Raw genomic sequence first — 14,270 nt, 5'->3', positions numbered from 1 at the left:
TTTTGCAGATGAGGGAAAATTTGAGGCAGTGGTTCAGTGGGATCCAGGGGGCTCAGCTGTGTGCTGGATGTCTAATTCTAGACAGTGGACTCATCTCTTGCCTCTGAGGAATAATGCTTGCTGGGGCTACAGTTAAAACTCTGAGCTTTCTGAAAATAAAAAAGTTAATCTAAATGTTGCCCCCAAGGAACCACAAGATTGCAGAATGTGTGTGTGTGTGCGCGCGCGTGCGTGCGTGCGTGCGCGATAAATGGGCTAATATTTGTTTTACTTATCTTGCCACCAAAAGCAAGATTTTGGTTTTTTAATAGAATGGGATGAGGGAAAGACAGTGTGGTGTAGTGGTTAGAGTGTTGGACTAGGACCGGGGAGACCTGAGTTCAAATCACCACTTAGCATGAAAGTCACTGGGTCACTCTGGGCCAGTCATACAGATCTCAGCCTAACCTACCTCACAGGGTTGTTGTGAGGATAAACATAACCATGTAGACCTCTCTGGGCTCCTTGGAGGAAGAGCGGGATATAAAGATAGTAAATAATAATGATAATGATAATGATAATAATGTATTTTCCAAGGGGACTCACTATCCCCTCTGTTGTTTGTAATCGCCATGACTCCACTTTCACAAATACTAAACAAAACTGGCCTCGGATACCAAACATCTAAAACATCAAGTAAAACCAACCATCTGCTGTACATGGACAATCTGAAGTTGTACGGAAAGTCCCAGTCAGAAATCGAATCACTGCGAAACACCGTCCGTATATTCAGTAGCAATGGAGTTTGGACTAGACAAGTGTGCTGCATTAATAATGAACAGAAGGAAAATAACAAAAACAGAAGGAATAGAACTGCCCAATGGAAGCAACATCAAGAACCTGGAAGAGAAGGAACATTACAAATACTTGGGCATTCTCCAGGCTGATAACATTGCACACACTGAAGTTAAAAGAAAAATTGGAAGTGAATACATCAGGAGAGTTAGAAAAATCCTCAAGTCCAAACTCAATGGTGGGAACACCATACAAGCCATAAACACCTGGGCTATACCTGTTATCAGATACAGTGCAGGAATAATAGACTGGACCCAGGCAGAGCTAGAGAAGCTAGATCGTAAGACCAGGAAAATCATGACCATCAATCATGCTCTGCACCCCCGCAGTGATGTCGATAGGCTATACCTCCCTCGCAGATCAGGTGGAAGAGGAATGCTGCAAGTCCATCAAACAATAGAGGAGGAGAAAAGGCCTTGAAGAATATATCAAGGACAGTGAAGAAGATGCACTTCAAATGGTCAATAATGCGAAACTATTCAACACCAATGAAACAAAGCAGGCCTACAAGAAAGAACAAGTCAAGAACCAAGCAGAACAATGGAAAAAGAAGCCACTGCATGGTCAATATTTGCACAATATAAGTGGAAAATCAGACATCACCAAGACCTGGCAATGGCTTAAGAATGGCAACTTGAAGAAAGAAACAGAGGGTTTAATACTGGCTGCACAAGAACAGGCACTAAGAACAAATGCAATAAGAGCAAAAGTTGAGAAATCAACAACAAACAGCAAGTGCCGCCTTTGTAAAGAAGGAGATGAAACAGTGGACCACCTAATGAGCTGTTGTAAAAAGATCGCACAGACTGACTACAAACAAAGGCATGACAAGGTAGCAGGGATGATACACTGGAACATCTGCAAAAAATACAAGCTACCTGTAGCCAAACATTGGTGGGACCATAAAATTGAAAAAGTTGTCGAAAATGAAGATGTAAAAATATTATGGGACTTCCGACTACAAACAGACAAACATCTGCCACACAATACACCAGATATAACTGTAGTCGAGAAGAAAGAAAAACAAGTTAAAATAATCAACATAGCAATACCAGGGGATAGCAGAATAGAAGAAAAAGAAATAGAAAAAAAATCACCAAATACAAAGATCTACAAATTGAAATTGAAAGGCTGTGGCAGAAAAAGACCAAAATAATCCCAGTGGTAATTGGCCCCCCGGGGTGCAGTTCCAAAAGACCTTGAAGAGCACCTCAACACCATAGGGGCCACAGAAATCACCATCAACCAATTACAAAATGCAACTTTACTGGGAACAGCCTATATTCTGCGACAATATCTATAATAACAGCAACAACATTGATAAATTCAGCTATCCCCGGTCCTTGGGAAGGACTCGATGTTTGGAGAAAACAAACCAGTCAATAACACCTGTCTGACTGTGTAAATAAATAATAATAATAAATTCAATAAATAGGCCATGTATTGTCAGATGCTATTAAATCAGGTTGTTCTGTTGTGCACCATGTTGCTCTTCTATGCAAAATGGAGGACTGTAGGTTTTGTGATCTGGCTTGGTCATTATTGGCAGACAAATGGGAACTAACAGGCAGTTTGTCTAGAAGCCCTTTGTTCCCAGCATCTGAAGTATCGCTGGAGTTAGCCTTTCTTGCTAGGGTGGCAGCTGCAACCCAGTTTTCCCTGGGTGGGTGTGTGCAAAACTGTTTTAAATGTTTTGTAAACCACCTTGAGGTGGTTTTAATGAAAGGTGGTACTGAAATCTAACAATAAATAAATAAATGAGTGAGTGAGTGAGTGGAAAGGAACAGATTTGCAGATTGGCTGGCGGAGAGTCCTTTTGTAGGGCTGTCCACCCAATCCTCAGTAGGGCTGGAGGAGTGCCCAGCCAAGGATCGTGTGAGTTGCTGGGTAGGGAGCTCGGTAGGACAGCTTTTCATCCACCCTCGGTGAAATGCTGGGGACAGAAAGTGGGTTGGCTGTATCTATCCTAACCTGTTCCCGACTCCCACATGCTCACACTCGCCCTTCTGCTGCCTTGATTGCTGAATTCACACAACCACGGATTGGGAGCATGCATGGCTCTCCTGCTCTGGCCAGGCGCTCCTCTGACTCTGTTTAGGTTTGTGTGAACAGTCCTTGAATTGCAGAACTGATGGTGCTTTGGGACCAGAGGCGTATCTAGGGAAAATAGTGCCTAGGGCAAACACTGAAATTGCGCCCACTGTCCAAGCATCTGACACCCATCTTTGAGATAACTTTACCATAATATCAGCTCAAAAATACAAATCTAGCTCGTTAATCTTTTAATATTTCAAAAACTATTTAGCAGTGGACGTAGCCAAACCAAAAAATGCTGGAAAACTACAAATTTCAGTATGCTGGGGCTCATGAAATACCCAAATACTATGTGGAGGTGTACTTGGAAAACTAAACAGAAGTGCCTGTCTAATTCTCTGCTATGTATTGTAGCATCACCATTACATAAGTTTTAAAAATCAATGGAGAATTTGACTTTTCCCAGATACTCTGTAAATAATTAAAGGATATCCAGAGTAAACTGTGTCACTGCTTGGAATATATTCTAGTCTTTCAGAAAGACATTTAAAATGAGAGAAAGAGAGCAAGAAACTCCCAGTGGGCCTTAATACTAAGGATTTCACACTGATTCAAAGACAAACTCACCATTAATAGCCATATTAGCAAGACATCACATTTAACTCACTTATCACAAGAAGCAAAGTAAGAGCAAATGAATACAATCCTAGTTCATAAGCGTCAGCTCAGTATTCACAAACCCTGATTCTCTGTACATAGTGCCAATCTGAATATGTGTACAGTGTCTTATATTATATTATTATTATTATTATCATTTTTACCCGTAACCCCTTTGGGAGGCTTCCTAAAGGCTGGGGTTTTTTGCAAAGGTTCCCCCTCAACCTGCTGGCCTCTAGGGCCTCGCAGGAACCATCTGAGCATATGCAGTGGCCGTTTTTAAAAATAATCTTTTTTTTTAAAGGCCACTGAAAACAAAATGGCCACCACGCATGCTCAAATGGCCTCTGCAAAGCCTGGCATGTCCTAGGGCCTCTTAGAGGCCATTTGAGCATGCACGGTGGCCATTTTGTTTTTGGCAGCCTTTAAAAAAAATTTTTTTTTACAAAATGGCGCCCCCCTTCAAGTGGTGCCCGGGGCACGTGCCCTGCCTGCCCTTCCCTAGATACGCCCCTGTTTGGGACTGGGACTGCTTGCCTGTGTGCTTGCTTCTTCACCCCTGCTTGTAATACCTGCTCAATCTGTACATTGGAAAGCAAACAGAATCTTGCATCAGGAGTTTCCAGGGCTCTCTCTTTAAAAATACACTGGCCCTGTAAAGGCTGTACTGAACTTCTCATTAGCTGGGACACATTAAATAGTATTAATGAATATGCAGCAGACAATGGCGCCCCCCCCCCCCCATAGCCACTGAAAGGTCCCCAAACCCAGTTGTGATATTTCACTAGATACAGCTCACAAATTTTCAGGCTTATCTCTGTAGTCCTAACTCCTAAGGACTAGGGACTTGGTTTTTAAAATAAAAATTTAAGCTGAAAAGCTCAGCATGTCAACTCCAGCACTAGATATGAAATCCTCTGCTTGTGCAGTGAAATCACAGGATATCAAAGAAGATAGTTCCCTGTCCTTGAATGGCTCACACTCTAAAAAGAAACACAAGTCAGACACCAACAATAGCCACTGGAGGGATGCTGTGCTGGGGTTGGATAGGGCCAGTTGCTCTTCCCTTGCGAAATAGAATAAATATGCAGACATGCAAGGGGAACACTAGAATCACGCCTGATAGGTAATAGATTCCACTCCTGCTGTATCATTGCCTCCAGTGTGGGTGGGGTGGGGTGGGGAGACTCTTGCTTCTTCCAGAAAAGTGCAGATTTGAAGCCAAAAGGCTTGCTTGCACTCAAGTTCTGAGTGGGTGTGGTTTTCAAAAGCAGGACTTTTGCAGTAGTTTTCAAATCTAGAGAATTGCATCACAAGGGCAGATAGGATCCAGTGGGCCATTTCCATTTATCTGTCTATCTATCAAATCTGTAGATTGCCCCAAACTTCCGTCTCTGGGCGGTTAACAACAACAAAAGATAAATTAAGAAGAAGAAAAAACTTTAGTCAACTTAAAAAGCTTGGGTGGGGGAAAACGAGTCTTTAAGGACTTTTAGAAAGTTGTCAGAGATGGGGAGGCTCCTATTTCAGTAGGGAGCGCATTCCAGAGTCTCAGGGCAGCAACAGAGAAGGCCCGTCCCTGTGTAGCGACCAGACGGGCCAGTGGTAACTGCAGAAGAACTGCTCTTATGATCTCAGTGGGTGATGGGAGGATGCCCCATACCAAGAGCATCTCTGTCAGATCTCTGTGTAGCCTTTCTTTGAACATCACTAAATAAAAAGATTGCGCAACTCCCCAAGGCATCTTGTTCCATACAACAGGAGGGTTGATTCTGCTGTTTCACCAGTCAAGTCGGTGCACATGTGCAAATGTGCAGAAGAGAGTTATGTTAGCCCTGTTAGCTAAGCAGAACCTCCATATTCAGAGGCAGTCTTCCTCTGGGTACTACATGCTGAGGACGAACAAGGAAGGCCTGCAACCTTCATGTCCTGCTTTGAGCTTTCCAGAGGCCTCTGCTGAGAAGATACATTTTGGACAAAGAACGCTGGACTAGACTGACCTAACAGGACTCCCCTTTCAGGTTCTCAAGACCTCGAGTGCACCTATTGCATCTCTGTGGTGTTGACTTTTGATTAAATTCTGTATAGTCGTCTTCTGTCTCCTCATTATGCCCGGGGTAGATTCTCATTGACTTTTGTTCCATGACCTTTAGTCACCATTTTGCTACGTAGAGGGTAACTCAGCCAAGAGGTAGTCAAGCGATCATTAAGAGGCCCTCTACAGTGCAAGGGGGGCACAGGTAATTATGCAAGAGCTGGAAGGAGCAGGCAGAGTCCACACAAAGGCATGCAGGAAATGTCTGCAGGGTTTGGGCTCTGAGGTATGAGGGGAAGGAAGAAAGCGGTGAGAAATGCAGGCACAAACGTTTTGTCTGGGAAGGATGTGTGTGCTTGAGGAACCGGCAGGGTGTCTGGAGTGCCTTGGGCATGAAGAGGGTCAGGGAACATATGGGCAGACTGGTAGGAGACAAGCACTGAGAGACAGGCGGGTGAGTCAGGAATCTTGGCATGGCGCATGGGGGAAGTCTGGGGTGAGGATCCTGTAGGAAGCATGTCGGTGGCTCTCAGGGGGCTGGGAGCCTGGTGGGAGGAGAGCGAGGGAAATCACTCTACTGCCAGGTTTCCGTGCTTTCTGGTGGAGCATGTTGCTTCTAGTGTGAGGAGAGAAGGTAGGATGCTTGCAGCTGAGGCCAAGATACTTGGGGACCCTGTGGGAAGTGAGGGGGTGGGTGCGGAGCATGAGGGGGCCGGGGTATGTGGAGAGCAGGTGGAAAGTGTGCAGGTGGGCGGGGAGCCTGCTCAGCGTTAATTCCCCTGCATTCCATTCTGTTTAATTGCTTATTAAATTCTAAGCAGCCAATTATCAGCAGCAATTACAGCTCCGCGCAGTGACACAATCGCCGCTTTAGCATTTGTTAATCAAATGCTTATTTAGGACTCAGCTTTATTAGCTGTTGCTGGAGGGAGAGCCCAGTCCCTGAGGCTGGGGGAAGGGAGTGCCAGAGCGCTCCCCCTCTCCACAGATTATTCGCCCTTTTCTCGGCCTTCCGGTTGCTGTGGGATGGGTCTCTCTGAGGAAGGGATGTCTGTCAGAACCTTGAGGAAGTTGAGCAGCAGCAGTCCTCTTCAGTGGCCAGGCCGGGATAGCATAGGATCAAAGCAGGAGGGGTGAAAAGACTCGCCCACAGATCTGGCATAGCACACTGTGTGGAATCCAAGCTTAGACAGAAGGAAGCAAGAGCCTCGGGGCTCTTGAGAGAAAAGAACCACCCCTGCCCCTGGCCTAGGCAATGGCAGGATTGAACCTTCACCTTGGGGGCTGTAGTTGCTTTGCTTTGGAAACGGGATGTTTCTCCTTTCAACCCCGCTCAGGTAGCCTTAGTCAATCAAGGGCAGAACAGTTGCCCCCAGTCCAGAGGCAGAAGGAGGATAAGAACGCAGCTCACTGACCCACTTTTTATAATAGGAGATGCAAGAGCTATACATCTTTGTTGCATCCAGGCATGTCAAGAAGCACTCTGGATGTGCACAAAAGATCAGCAGAAGGTGCAGAGGAAGCATTCACATGTGGTTGTAGAGCAGAATTTTGGTACCAGGTCCTATAGAAGGAGTGTACTGAATGGAGAGCACTATTAGGCAAATATTTTAGGCAGATCATGCTCTGTGTGTGCAGGGCTTCCTGTACTCAAGTCGGTATTCACATGCATGAGAGCTGGTGTGATCCCTTGGTTGGGATCAGTGATTAAACACATTTGTACATTTTCAAAATGTCAATATAGGAACCTTTTAGAGGATATTGAAGGAAGGACATGGTTTCTTTGAAATGTGCCGTAACTTAAAAATTTAATAAACAAAACCACTGCTGCCATGCATTTTTAAAAGGAAAGGTCATCTTTCATTTTTTCTTTTTTCTTTTTTTCCCTCCTCTCAATTTGGCAGTCTAGCATATAGCATTCCCTGTGACAGTAAAACACAAGAGCCGAAACGGCTTAAAAAAAAAAAGTTCATATCTCATCAGTATTATGAAAGATTGGCACTAATTTTAGCTGTCACCTTCAACTGATTGTGGTTCTTGACTGGTGTTAGAAGGAAAGCCATAGAGACTTCACTCTGAAAAAACAGAAGTTCTGGTAAGAACCAATCTGCCTACTTTCCTTTCACTATAATATTGATAATTACCATCTTCACAAGTTAGCCCACTTGAGCATCAAACATTCACGCATCCACCATCTTGAACTGGGGTGGTTAGGCAGCTCATAAGTTAGCCCACTTGTTAATCAATTGGGGTGGTTAGGCGGTTCACAAGTTAGCCCTCTTGCGCCTCAAACAGTAACCAGTCCACCATCTTGAACTGGGGATGATGGCACCATCACAAACTACACTGTTGAGGTGTCCCTGCGTGCCCCTACAATGGTACCCAATTTGATTTATATTGGTCCGGGCACTGCTACACACACACAATGCTGGGTGATCTCATAAGCTTATTTTCCTTAAGAAGAGCAGGCTAACAAGAGCTCTGCTCACTTTGGATGTAGGAAAGCCCTCTTTAAAACTTTTGAATGAAATTGGCCATAGTTGTGTGGCCAGGTCTTCACTGGGGCTAGTGGCTGCCTTCTGAGGCACCAAGAGGGGCTGCAGCCAATGGACCTCCTGCCTTCCTGCTGCATCAGGCCTTCTGCACTCCATCTTCTCCTGACTGGTGTTGGGGAGAATGAGATTCCTGCTGTCTACGTCAGATAGGGGAGAAGAGCGGGCAAAGAGACCAATGGAGCATTGGAGCAGAAGGCATGCAGTGGGGCATGAGTCCTCAGAACACGTAAAGGGACTGGCACCAGTAATTGGGAAAGGGGTTTTTAACCTGCACTTAAAGCTCTAGTTGATTAATCTATTGATGCCATTGCTTAAAGCTTTTGCATTTAGACAGAATATTGGACGTGGGACTAGAAGACCCGAAGTGGTTTCAGAGTCCACCCCAGCTGTGGACTCTCTGCCCAGCCGTGAACAGATTCCTCAGCTCCAAAGCTGTAAATTGGAAGTAAAGATGGCTGCCTCACAGTTCTCTTGGGTGTATGAATGACACCGACATTATTGTGTGTTTTATTCATTACATCATCCTACTCTTCCTCTAGGACAGCATTCTCACATGTCTCCTTTTAATTCTCACAATAGCCCGGTAAGGTAGATCAGGCTGTGTGAACTGATGACTAGCCCAAGTGAACAGTTTGTGGCTAAGTGGAGATTTGATTCCGGGGCTTTCCTTGCTTAAGGGCCAAACCAGACGCAACAGAGGGAGAGCTATGGTAGATCTATGGTGGCTTTTTGAAAGGGCAAATGCAGCCTGATCAAGGAACCCTGGTTTGGGTTTGCCTACCGGGCAAAACAGATGTGGGAAACACTTTTGATTTTGATTGTCCTTTGAATGGATTAAACCTGTTGCCTCTGGAGAAAAACCAGAGACCTTGAAACATGTTGGACTAAGAGATCATTTATAGAGCACCAGCAAGCCTCTGCCTTGAAGACACACCAGGGGCCCCAGGTGGCTCTGAGCCGACCCTATTGTATTTTGGCTATGTGCCAAATAGGTCAAAAACTTAATTTAACCTGTGGATTTGATCCTAGTGGAGCAACAGCAAAGGGGAGCTAGGTGGGTTGAAATCTATAACCTTCCTGCTGGCTTCCATTGACCGGGAAACCTATTGACCAGTGATCAAAGGGCCAAGTGTGAATGTTCCCTCTGCAAGTTTCAGAGCAACTATTGTCTCTGACTGAAAGCTTGACCTTTAGCGCTTGCAGGTCTGATGTTGCAAATCATGGATATGGATACAGAAAGTCTGGCTGCACTCTGAGTAAGAGAAATACCAGATCTCATGTACAGCATTATAGGCCCATTCTCCTCAACTGTGAGTAGAAACAGCAGCCACGGTGCAGCCCCAGGCTAGGTGCACTGAAGCCCCATTGGTTTTAGGGGGACAGAAGTGTGTGCAGCCAGGGATCAAGAAATGTAGGCTTCTCTCACTAGCTAGCCATTATCTATGGCCACCACCAAGCCCCTCTCTTCCCTCAGATCCATTTCTGGCAGATGGGCAGAGGGCTTAGGAGAGAAGCGGGTCTTCTGTCATTTGCACTGGCTGGAGAGGGAAATGGTAAGAAACGGTGTGTGTGTGTGTGGCTTCTCTCCTGGTGCTCAAAAGGAATTCCTGCTGTTTCCTACCTTCTCAAATATGGCAGTGGAGACGTCTGGGGAGGAGATCTGTGTGGTGCTGGGAGTGTCCTGCTCACCAAAGAGCCCTGGCGAACCAACAAGTGGATTTGTAGATGCCTGCATGCAGCTGTGCACTGGATTCTCCCCAGCTTGTGCCACCCCTGCTGACTGGGCAAAGAGGCGCCTTTTTAAAGTGGTGATTCTCTTTATTTAGCAGCTGGAGAGCACCTGGCCCTATCCATCCTCAGCACAGCATTTTTCCAGGGGCTGTTGCTGGTGTCCATCTTATATCTTTTTTAGATGGTGAGCCCTTTGGGGACAGGGATCCATCTTTATTTATCTCTATGTAAACCATTTTGGGAACTTCGGTTGAAAAGCGGTATATAAATATTCATCATATGCGAATTTGTATGTGGCATGCCAGGCATTTACAGTCAGCTTAGGTGTGCTAGGCAGCATTCAGACGAGTTAGTCATGACTAAATCAATGAGCTCATCATGATGAAATCAATGAGCCATTTGATAAATCCATTCGTTTCCAGAGGACTTTGTCACGGCTGGACCCTGCCTGCTGTGTCCCTGTGCCAGCACTCTGCATATTTGTGTGAGCCCCTCGCTCCTTCTGTAGTATGATGGCATTGGTGCCATCTAGGCCTGGCAAGTGCCCCCCACTCCACCCCTGAGCATCACAGTGGGGACAAAGGAGCAAATCATTCCTCAAAGGGCTGACCCTGCTGAAGTTGCTGGGAGCCGCTGATCTCTGGCAATGGGCAAAGAGGGCTCACAAATTTTAAGATGGCGTTTGTGGATGGTGGCTGAACTCTGGTCCTTGGCCCGCTGGAACTTCCTCTCTGCTGCTCTGAGCTAGGAAAGCTCTTTCACGCCTTCAGCCAGCAGCAGTGTGGGAGCCACATCTCCAGCCGCTGGAGGGTGTGTGTGTGTGTGTGTGTGTGTGTGTGTGTAGATATCCCAACATGCAAACAGGGGCAGTTGCCTTTCTTTGGCCCCGCTTGATTGCTGCCCTTCCTCCTTAGGCAAGGTGATGACTGGCTGGGCCACAAAATCAACTCCACCCGGATGTTTGATGGGACGCACCCCAGGGAAAGGATCTCCCTGCCATGCAGTGTAGTAGCTGCGGAAGGTGCCACAGACAGACCCCAAGCCAAGGATGGCTCCACTGCAGCTTGGGAACGGCACGCATGCCGTGAACCATTCTCTACCAGATTTGCTCTAGGAAGCTTGGGAGGAAGAGGAGGAGGAGGTGGCGGCAGTTGCTGCTCATGCAGCTGCAGCCACCAGGCCTCCTTGGAGACTTGGCTTGTTGGGAGAGGGAAAGAATGGGGAAAGCGGCAGATCAGCCTAAGGCCATGAAGTCAAGAGAAGCTGGGGTGGAGAGGGAGAGGCTAATGGGCAGGGTGGCCAGGTGCAGATGGCTCATCGGAGGACAGAGCCTCTCGCCTTGGAAGGTGAGATACAGGAAGGAACGGTGGCAAGTGCTGCTCATCTGGATGCGACCCTGCCGTAGGGGGGAAACCCGCCGCTGAGGGAAACCCCCTCTCCTGCGCAAAGATGAGAGGCATGATGGGAGTCTGTCACCTGTGCCATCGGGTCTTCCTACGGATGGAGAAGCCACAACAGGGGCGGAGAAGGTGAGGGGGTGTTTGTGGAAATGGCAAGCCGGAGCCATGGTAGGGAGTGAGTGAGGTGGGAGGTGAGAAGCAGCAGCTGCTGTGGGGGAAGGGAGTCGGTGTGGGGGGCTCAAGAAGCCACAGGCCGGGACGTTGGCCTTTGGCCGTCAGAAGCCCCAGTGTGTGGCTCCGAATGCCCCTGTCCCTGGGCTTTGGAACACAAGCCTCTGCCTGAGCTAGCTCTCGGCAGCTTCCCTTCCTGCTGTCGTCCGATTTGCCATTTTTTTGGGGGGGGGCTGTGGCAAAGAGACCCTATCCCAGGCAGGACGTCTTCCGAGCTTAGCAGCGCAGGTGCCGTGGCAGTGCCCTGCAGAGCTGCCAGGCCCAGCAGGCAGCTTCAAGGCAGAGGAGGGGCAGAGGGGAGGGAGCTGGATCAGCTCAGTGTGGCATGACGAGACGAGGCCCCCGGAGAAGTGAGCTATGTCCCTTATTGGTCACACTACATTTCTTTTTCATTAGCAGCTAAATGCAGACATGAGGGATCGGCGCAGGTTCACTGGGCGCGCGCCGTGCGGCTTTTCCTGCCGTGATGGATTAGCCCCGGTGGAGGCCAGGAGAGGGGAGCCTCTTGTCGGCAGCCCCGGCTGTGCTAGCCGGTGACAGGGGCGCAGCAATGTAGCTGGGAAGAGAAGGATGGAGCCGTGGTGGAGGGAGAGTGAGCGAGAGCCAGGGCTTGGCTTCGGGGAGGGCACAGTGGGCCACCGTGTGTGTGTGGGGGGGGGAGCTGTATCCCACACAACTGCACCAGCTGAATGGGGAGCATATCTGTTCTCTCAGTACGTCTAGTAGCTGCTGACAGAGCTTCCAGATATCGCTCTCCGGCGGGTTAAAATACCAGCTTATGTTGCCGTTGAATATAAAACTGTTGTCAGTCTATGCTGTGCTTTCAGAATTCTGAAATTATAATGTCTGGGTGCTAGATGTGTGTGGAACACCGGCAAAGCCTACATGTCTGTAGTGTCTAAATGGTTGGATGTATATGTGAGATTATAGGGCAAGCAACATTTTGAAGTTAATCTTTCCGGTATGCTGTAGTGGTAGGCAAGTCGTCCATCCGACTCCACTGAAGTAGCTTGTCATCGAACATGTATTTATTTATGTTGTCCATTGTATAGCCTACCCATTCCAAGAACTCAAGGCAGGTAACAGTGCCATCTGATCATAACATCATCAGTTAACGCTGCCTAAAGCCCATCTTGCTCTGTCCCAGACCACCAAGAGCCAATGGCAAATGGGAAAGAAATATCAGAGGATGTGCAGCTCTCCTCCTAGGACAGCTGGTCTTGTGACAGCGAGCATGAATTGTGCCCTTTGCTAAGCAGGGTCCACCTTGGTTTGCATTTGGATGGAAGACTACATGTGAGCTCTGTAAGGTCCTCTTAGGGGGTGGGGGCCATAGCTCAGTGGAGTCTGCAGGCTGGCATGCAGAAGGTCCCAGGTTCTCTCCCTTACATCCCCAGGTAGAACTAAGAGAGACATTTGCCTGTAATCTTGGAGAGCTGCTGCCAGTCAGTGTAGACAAACCTGAGCTAGATGGACCCATGGTCTGACTCCATATAAGGCAGCTTCCTATTTCCGTGTTCCGAGTCTAGTACCACACTGGAGTTGGTTCTACTCATGATATATAACAGAGCTGGGCTGCATCTATGAAGTGGCTCCGCAGCTCAAGCTCTCACCAGATTGCACTTTCAGGTTTTCAGCTCCGGAGAGTTGAATTTCCAGTCTTAATGGGTGGAGGTGGGAATCTGAATTTGAGGCTCAGCTCTGTCCACACAGCACAGTCACGCCAGAGGCCACCCACCAGGCAGTCTGGTCCCTCTGTCCCAACAAGAGACTGAAGGGCACTTGACATGCTAATAGGGAAAGGAGGGACTCCGGCTTCATCTTGGAAGATGCTAAGGAGGGAGCCTCAAGAGCACTAGCAAAGTTATAGGAGATGCCCGTAGGACACAGGGTATTCCCAGCCCCAAGCAGCCACCATGACTGTGGCCCTTACCACTATGAGAGACTCCTATTGGGAGTACACATGCAATCAGGGGTTCACAATAATTATCAGCCACCAGTATAACTGTGGTGATGCATCGGAGAGCATTCCCACAATGAAAGGTGTTCACATATCGTCACTGGCAAGAGGTAACAGCACCCTAAACGCAACCAATGACTGCAGCTGTTGCATCACTTCTAGTGTTCGCTCCTGCTAAAGAGCCTCTCTACAGCGATTGCCTCTGATTATCTCTGTTGGTACACACTGCTGTGGATAATCTTAAAATTGTCCAATCCAGCACCTCTATCACTATCCAAGAACACAGCTCCGCCTTCACCCTCTGGCTTGGAGGAGTCCCCTGATGACCTGCCAGCCTTGTTAGAGATCTCTCAGCACCACCAGAGCCAGCGCTTAGAAAATCTGGCAAGGCCTTTTAAGCAGCAGATTCTTCCCTACGGAAGAGCCAAGGCAAATTCTCTCTGCCAGGGCAGCAGCCATAAAAACCAGCAGCCTGCTCCAATCTGCCGGCAGAACAACCTCTCTCTTATGTTGCTAGACCCAGCTGAGAAGTAGCTGAGGTCCTGACCCCTTTCCCCTCAGAGCTGTCTGTGTTTGTGTCCTCTTGAATTCCTGCCTCGGCAAAGACCCTGACGCAGCCAAGATCAGGATAGTCTCCTGTGGAATTCTAATTCATTTACTCCTCTGGAAGTTTGACTGATCTTCCTAAGGTCTTAAGAATTACTGGCACATGTTAACCATCATGAGCTTTTGATGTCTGCTTTAATATGTGCACAACTAGTTATGAGAAAACGCCATGAGAGTTTGCCCCCGACCCTTGCCCCCAGTGTGCAAGTATTTGGCTGCATAGGTGA

At 47.7% G+C, this 14,270-nt stretch overlaps 1 protein-coding gene across 3 annotated transcripts in view; it reads left to right on the top strand.

Annotated features, from left to right (window-relative positions):
* UNC5A (unc-5 netrin receptor A) overlaps positions 1-14,270 on the top strand; it is a 109,028-nt gene that overhangs the window by 73,332 nt on the left and 21,426 nt on the right. The window lies entirely within an intron of this gene.

Source organism: Hemicordylus capensis, chromosome 2, assembly GCF_027244095.1.
Source record: "Hemicordylus capensis ecotype Gifberg chromosome 2, rHemCap1.1.pri, whole genome shotgun sequence".
NCBI classification, from domain to species: domain Eukaryota; kingdom Metazoa; phylum Chordata; class Lepidosauria; order Squamata; family Cordylidae; genus Hemicordylus; species Hemicordylus capensis.
Note: the sequence above shows the minus strand (reverse complement) of the source record. Positions and strands in the feature narration are given on the sequence as shown.